Raw genomic sequence first — 7544 nt, 5'->3', positions numbered from 1 at the left:
GCTCAGTCGTGTCCGACTCTTTGCGACCCCATGGACTGTAGCCTACCAGGCTTCTCCGTCCATGGGATTCTCCAGGCAAGAATACTGGAGTGGGTTACCATTTCCTTCTCCAGGGGATCTTCCTGACCCAGGGATCGAACCCAGGTCTCCCGCATTGCAGGCAGACGCTTTAACCTCTGAGCCACCAGGGAAGCCCTCTACTCCTCTATAGCAGAGGAGCAAATGCCTCTGACTATGGCAGAGACCCTCTCTCTGCTCCTCTGCAGTTCTCTCTTCTTTTCTCCCTGGTTCAATACCGTGCTTCCCCCGCCCCCCACGCCCCAGGAGTTCTCCTTGCTCAGCTTCCCCTTTCCTAATATTAGCACAGGCACAGCCCGGCCCCCCTGTCACAGGCAGTGATTATATAGCAAATTAACCACAAGCTGTTCGGTCCTCGTCCGGTGGCAGTTGGGGAGATGCTACTCTGAGTAATGACTTGTGTAGTCGATGCTCTCATCTGTAATTTGCGTGTGCAATAAACGCAGAAATAAAAACCCGATCCATATGAAAAAGGGACCAAGTAGAAGGAGCAGGGATGGGGGAAGAAATCATGAATTTTGTGGACTGCATCTTACAGGCTGGCTTCAATTTCCTCTTGAGTAATGCAGTCATTGCCGACATGTGATTGATGGCTGTGTTTGCCTAAAAGATGGAGACGGGCAGAGGGAGAGTCAGGGAGCAGGGCTTGACTCCTGATGCCTCAAAGTGTGTCTTTGAGAGCAGGACAGTTATTCTCTAAGCCTCAGTCTCCTCATCTATAAAATGGGGACAATCATAATGATAATAGTGATCTCCAATCAGGTGTTAAAGAGCCTGGATTTCAGAACATGGTAAATCCATGCTGCTGCTGCAGCTGCTAAGTCACTTCAGTTGTGTCTGACTCTGTGCAACCCCATAGATGGCAGCCCACCAGGTTCCCCTGTCCCTGGGATTCTCCAGGCAAGAACACTGGAGTGGGCTGCCATTTCCTTCTCCAATGCATGCATGCGTGCTAAGTTGCTTCAGTCGTGTCTGACTCTGTGCGACCCTGTGGTAAATCCATAGTTAGTATTAATTTTACTCCCTCCCTTCCTTTCTTCCTTCCATCATAGTAAGTTCAGTTCAGTTCAGTTCAGTCGCTCAGTCGTGTCCGACTCTTTGCAACCCCATGAATCGCAGCACGCCAGGCCTCCCTGTCCATCACCAACTCCCGGAGTTCACTCAGACTCACGTCCATCGAGTCAGTGATACTATCCAGCCATCTCATCCTCTGTCATCCCCTTCTCCTCCTGCCCCCATCCCTCCCAGCATCAGGGTCTTTTCCAATGAGTCAACTCTTCGCATGAGGTGGCCAAAGTACTGGAGTTTCAGCTTTAGCATCATTCCTTCCAAAGAAATCCCAGGGCTGATCTCCTTCAGAATGGACTGGTTGGATCTCCTTGCAGTTCAAGGGACTCTCAAGTAGGGGCTTTAAAATGAAGGCTTCCCTGGTGGCTCAGAGGTTAAAGCGTCTGCCCGCAATGCGGGAGACCTGGATTTGATCCCTGGGCGGGGAAGATCCCCTGGAGAAGGCAATGGCAACCCACTCCAATATTCTTGCCTGGAGAATCCCAGGGATGGAGGAGCCTGGCGGGCTGCAGTCCACGGGGTCGCAAAGGGTCAGACACGACTAAGCAACTTCACTTTCACTATAAAATGAAGCTTTAAATTTTGAAATAATTGTTGATTCATATGCAGTTGTAAGAAGTAGTAGATTCTGCACACCCTTCACCCGTAACCCTACAGTGATAACATCTTGTAAAACAATAGTGCAGTGTCACAACCAGGATATTGACACTGATACAAATCACAGATCTTACTACTATTTCCCCATTTGTACTTGTGTGTGTGTAATCAGTTCTGTGCAGTTTATCACATGTATGTGAAAGTGAAAGTGAAAAAAAGTCGCTCAGTTGTGTCCGACTCTTTGCAACCCCATGGACTGTAGCCCGCCAGGCTCTTCCGTCCATGGGATTTTCCAGGCAAGAATACTGGAGTGGGTTACCATTTCCTTCTCCAGGAGATCTTCCCAACCCAGGGATTGAACCCGGGTCTCCTGCATTGTAGGCAGACGCTTTACCATCTGAGCCACCAAGGAAGTCCCATCACATGTATAGGTTTGTGAATTCATCATGACATCAAGATAGGTAACACTTTTATTACCATAAAGACCCTTCCTGTTGCCCTTGAATAACCACACCCACTTCTTTCCATCCCTCAGCCCCAGTCTCCAACTTCTGGCAATGAACAATCTGTTTATTTCTAAGCTTTGTCTTTTCAAAGGTTTTATATAAATGGAATCATATAGCATATAATTTTCTGGGATTGGCTTTTTTTTTTTAATACTCAGCATAATTCCTTGGAGATTCACAGAGCTTCTGTGTGTATAATTCATTCCTTTTTATTGCTAAGTAGTATTCCATGATATGAATGTATCAGAGTTTAACAATTCATCCACTGAAGGATGTCTGGGTTGTTCCTAGTTTTTGGCTATTACTAATAAAACTGCTTTGAACGTTCATGTACAAGTTTACATACAGTTGCACTTATATTTGAACAAAAATTTTCATTTCTCTGGGACAAATAGCCAAGAGTACAATTGTTAGTCATATAGTAATTGTGGGCCTGGACACAACTGAAGTGACTTAGCAGCAGCAGCAGCAGGTGGCTCAGTGGTAAAGAATCTGCCTGACAATGCAGGATACATGGGTTCAATTCCTGGGTCGGGAAGATCCCCTGGAGGAGGAAATGGCAACTCACTCCAGTATTCTTGCCTGAAAATTTTCATGGACAAAGCATCCGGGCAGGCTCATAGGGTCACAAAGAGTTGGACACGACTGAGCAACTGATCACCATCACCACCACCACTTAGTAATTGTATGTTTAGTTTTTGTAACCAATTGCTGAATTGTTTTCCAGTACAACTGCTGAATGAACTATTTTACATTCCCACGGGCAATGTGTGTGTGATTTCAGTTTCTCTGCCAGCATTTAGTGTTGTTGCTACTTTTTATTTTAGTCCTTCTTGGAGGTGATATCCCATTGTGACAATATCCTAAATGTTTGTGTGAATATGTTTTTACCTCTCTTGTGTATTTATGTAGGGATGGAATTTCTGGGTCTTATGGTCAGTCTGGTTTGAGGATATGCTAAACTGCTTTCCAGAATGGCTGCATCATTTTTTATTCCCACTAACAGTATGAGATCTCCAGTTTCTCCACATCCGCACTAACACGTGTAACTCCATTTTTTTGGTCATAGCCATCCTAGTGGGCATGAAGTGGTATCTCTTTGTAACTTTGATCTCCGTTTCCCTAATAACTAATGATGTTGAGCATTTTTTCATGTGCTTCTTGGTCATTTGTATATATTACTTGGAGACATGTCTGTCCAAAATCTTTGCCCATTTAAAAATTGGGTTGTTTACCTTTTTTGTTGTTATTGCCTTGTAAGAGTTCTTTATGTGGCTTAGATATAAGCTCCTCATCAGATATATGATTTGCAAATATTTCTCCCATTCTATGGGTTGTCTTTTTACTTTCTTGACAATGCCCTTGATTGCACAAAAGTTTTTAATTTTAATGAAGTTCAGTTTATTTTTTATTTTGTTGTTTGTGCTTTTGGTGTTGTATCTAAGAAATGATTGCTTAATCCAAAGACATGAAGATGTACTCCTATGTTTTCTTCTAAAACTTTTATGGATTTAGCCCTAACTTTTAGTCTTTAATCAATTTTGAGTTATTTTCCATATAGTGTGAGGTAGGGGCCCAATTTCATTCTTTTGCCTGTGGCTATCTAGCTGTCCAAGTGCAACTTTTTGAAAATACTTTTTTTTTCTTTATTGAATTGTCTCAGCACTCTTCTTGAAAATAAATTGACCGTATATGGGAAGGTTTATTTTCAGATTTTTGAATTCTGCTTGATCTATATTTTTATTTTTATGCCAGTACCACAATGACTTGATTACTATAGCTGTATAAGTTTTGAAACTGGGAAGTGTATATTCTTCAGTTTTGTTCTTCTTTTCCAGGATAATTTAGTCTATTCTGTCTATTGTTTTTGTCTATTTTTGCATTTCCATATATATCTATAAAATTATCTGATAATGTAGAATAATTTTGTCCATTTCTGCAAGAAAGGCAACTGAGATTTTTGGTAGGTCTGTGCTAAGTCGCTTCAGTTGTGTCTGACTCCGTATGATGCTATGGACAGTAGCCCGCCAAGCTCCTCTGTCCATGGGATTCTCCAGGCAAGAATACTGGAGTGGGTTGCCATTTCCTTCTCCAGGGGATTTCCCCGACCCAGGGATCAAACCCACGTCTCTTATGTCTCCTACATTGGCAGGCAGGTTCTTTATCACCAGTGTCACCTGGGAAGAAGTAGGGATACTGTAGATCAATTTGAGGAATACTGCCATGTTAATCGGAGAAGGCAATGGCACCCCACTCCAGTACTCTTGCCTGGAAAATTCCAGGGGCAGAGGAGCCCGGTAGGCTGCAGTCCATGGGGTCGCTGAGGGTTGGACGTGACTAAGCGATTTCACTTTCTCTTTTCACTTTCATGCATTGGAGAAGGAAATGGCAACCCACTCCAGCGTTCTTGCCTGGAGAATCCCAGGGACGGGGGAGCCTGGTGGGCTGCCATCTATGGGGTTGCACAGAGTTGGACATGACTGAAGCGACTTAGCAGCAGCAGCAGCCATATTAATAATAGTAAAAGTCTTAAAATATATGAACAACAGATATCTTTCCATTTGTTTAGGTCTTTAACTCTTTTTCAATGATATCTTGCAGTTTTCAGCATATGAGTCTTGTATCTCTTTTGTTAAATTTATTTCCAAGTATTTTACTCTTTTTGGTGTTACTGTAAATGGAATTGTTTTCTTAATTTTATTTTTGGATTGTTCATTGCAAGTGTATAGAAATACAGTTTATTTTTGTGTATTGATCTTGTATCCTGCAAGATTGCTGAACTCTATTTTTCCATAATAAGTTCTAGTAGACACCTTAGGATTGTCTATACAGAAGATAATATTTATGAATACAGATAATTTTACTTCTTGTTCTCCAACCTGGAAAGCCTTTCTTCTATTTTTGTTTGCCTTTCATTTCTTTTTCCTGTTTAATTTCCCAATGATGAAGCCTCTATACACTCTATGGTTGAGCAAACTTGTGCACAGAAAGACCCGATTACTCATTCAGAGTCTTACAGACTATAATACAGGCTCCAGGACTTAAACTTAGCTCAGTGATTTCAAAGACCATCATCTCCACTGTTATGGAATGCTGAACTCTTTCATGGTGTGTTTCTCAGAATGAGAGACCTTTTCCACTGGGCTGTCCCTGCCAAGTGTTTACTTCTGACCACAGCAAGTCAACATTGCCTTGACAAACACTCAGCCCTCACTGTGTGCAGCATCTCAGGCTGCCATTCAAGATATCACGTGACCCCAGCTAAGTCAACCATCCTAGGACGCTGAGCCTCTGACACATGATGCGAGGACAGAAATGGCAGGGGACCATTTTTTGGCAGACCTGATCCAACTGGTCGTTGATTCCTGATAACTGGGAAACAACAGTCCCTCAGTAGAGCCCAGACTTTGCATTTAATAAAGCCAGACCCCAAGCTCCACAGAGAGTCTAGGGCAGTGGTCCCCAACCTTTTTGGCACCAGGGACCAGTTTCGTGGAAGACTATTTTTCCAAAGACTGGGCGGGGGGTTGTGGTTTTGGGATGATTCAAGTGCATTACATTTATTGTGTACTTTATTTCTATTATTACTGCATCAGTTCCAGCTCAGATCAACAGACATTAGATCCCATAGGCTGGGAACACCTGGTCTAGGGAACTTAGTATCCGTCTTAGTGGGAGTTTATTTCTTTGTCATTTAACATTAGTTGGCCAATAGGAATTTTCTCTTTCTTCATACAAAATTTAATGTTTTTTATTATAAAATTAGTACATCTTGATAGGAAACGTGGAATATATAGAAATTAACTGAAAATCCGTAATCCAGAAAACATTTGGGAAATATTCTTTCTCTCTCATAAGCATTTCTCTGCGTGTGTGTATGTGTTTGGAAAAATCAGGATCACACTGCACGTATTATTTTGTATCTTTTTTCACTTACTATCATATGACCATTTTCTCATGTCCTAAGTCATAATTTATTAATGTGATTTTTAATGGCTATAAAATAGTCTGCTGTATGGATATACTGCAATTCATTTAAATCCACTTTTTTTTAAATAGTAACAACTAATTTTTTAAAAATTTATTTATTTTTAATTGAAGTATAATTGCTTTACCATATTTTATTGGTTTCTGCTATACATCAGCAGGAATCAGCCAAAGGTGTACATATGTCCCCTCCCTCCTGAACCTTCCTCCCACCTCTCACCCCATTAAGCCAGTGTTTCGTTATTGGACGTTGAAGTTGTTTCTGATTTTTCATTATTATAAACCATATTACAATAAATATTTTGGAACATAAATTTTAGCACCTGTTTCTCCGGGGCATTTTTTATTAACAATTTTTTAAAGTGTTTCATTTTGAAAATTTAATGCATACACAGGATGAGAAATATCAAAACAGTTCAAAAGAGTGTTCATTTAAAAAGGAAGTCTTGTTTTCATCTTTCATACCAGGTCCCTATATTCACTCCCCAGAAAAATTCAATATAACCAGTTTCTTGTGCATAGCTCCAGAAGAATACAGACATGGATATAAAGGTAGATTTGTACATATATCTCCTTTTTCTTTTTTTTGCATTTCCTTTTTCTTGTCATCCGCTAAACATCTTTGGCACCTTCTTTTTATCACTTAACAATATATCTTGGAGATCATTCCTTATCACTACATGTTCTACAGCCATCTCATATTTTAAAATTGTGTTTCTTTTCATAGATGTATATATCATAATTCATTTAAGAAGTTTGCAGTTAGTGGGCATTTAGTTTATTCACAAACTTTTGTTATAAAAGAATGCTTTAATATATTATCTTGTACATACATCTTTGCACTCATATATGAGAATATTTGTGGCATAAATACCTAAATGGACTTATACATTTAAAATATGAATATATACTACCAAAGTGCCTTCCAAGGGTGAGCACCAATGCATATATTCCCAAGAACACTGTCTTTGTCTGTTTCCTCATACTTTTACTGACAGCATGTAATTAAACATTTTATCTTTGCCCATTTGATAGATAAAAAGAGGTTTAAAATTATGCTTTTAATGTATATCTGAGAGAGGTTGACCACTCTTTCGTATGTTTAAAAGCCATTTATATTTCTTTTTCTCGGAGCTCTCATTTTTTTCAAGCCTAGTTTTCTATTTTCCCTCTATTGATTTCTGAAAGCTTCTTCTTTTTTTTGGAAAGCTTCTTTACGTAATGGAAAGATTAGTTCTCTATTTTATGTTGCTTATATTTTCCCCTTGAGTTTGTAACTTCTTTTTTCTGTTTACCATACAGTGAGTT

The 7544-nt window shown here is 40.2% G+C and overlaps 1 non-coding gene across 1 annotated transcript; it reads right to left on the bottom strand.

The window, feature by feature from the left end:
- Positions 1-2083: 2083 nt before the first annotated feature.
- Positions 2084-2155, bottom strand: TRNAC-ACA (transfer RNA cysteine (anticodon ACA)). The gene has a single exon. It is a non-coding gene; the product is annotated as a tRNA-Cys (tRNA).
- Between the last annotated feature and the right edge of the window lie 5389 nt (positions 2156-7544).

This window comes from Bos mutus, chromosome 13, assembly GCF_027580195.1.
Source record: "Bos mutus isolate GX-2022 chromosome 13, NWIPB_WYAK_1.1, whole genome shotgun sequence".
NCBI classification, from domain to species: domain Eukaryota; kingdom Metazoa; phylum Chordata; class Mammalia; order Artiodactyla; family Bovidae; genus Bos; species Bos mutus.
Note: the sequence above shows the minus strand (reverse complement) of the source record. Positions and strands in the feature narration are given on the sequence as shown.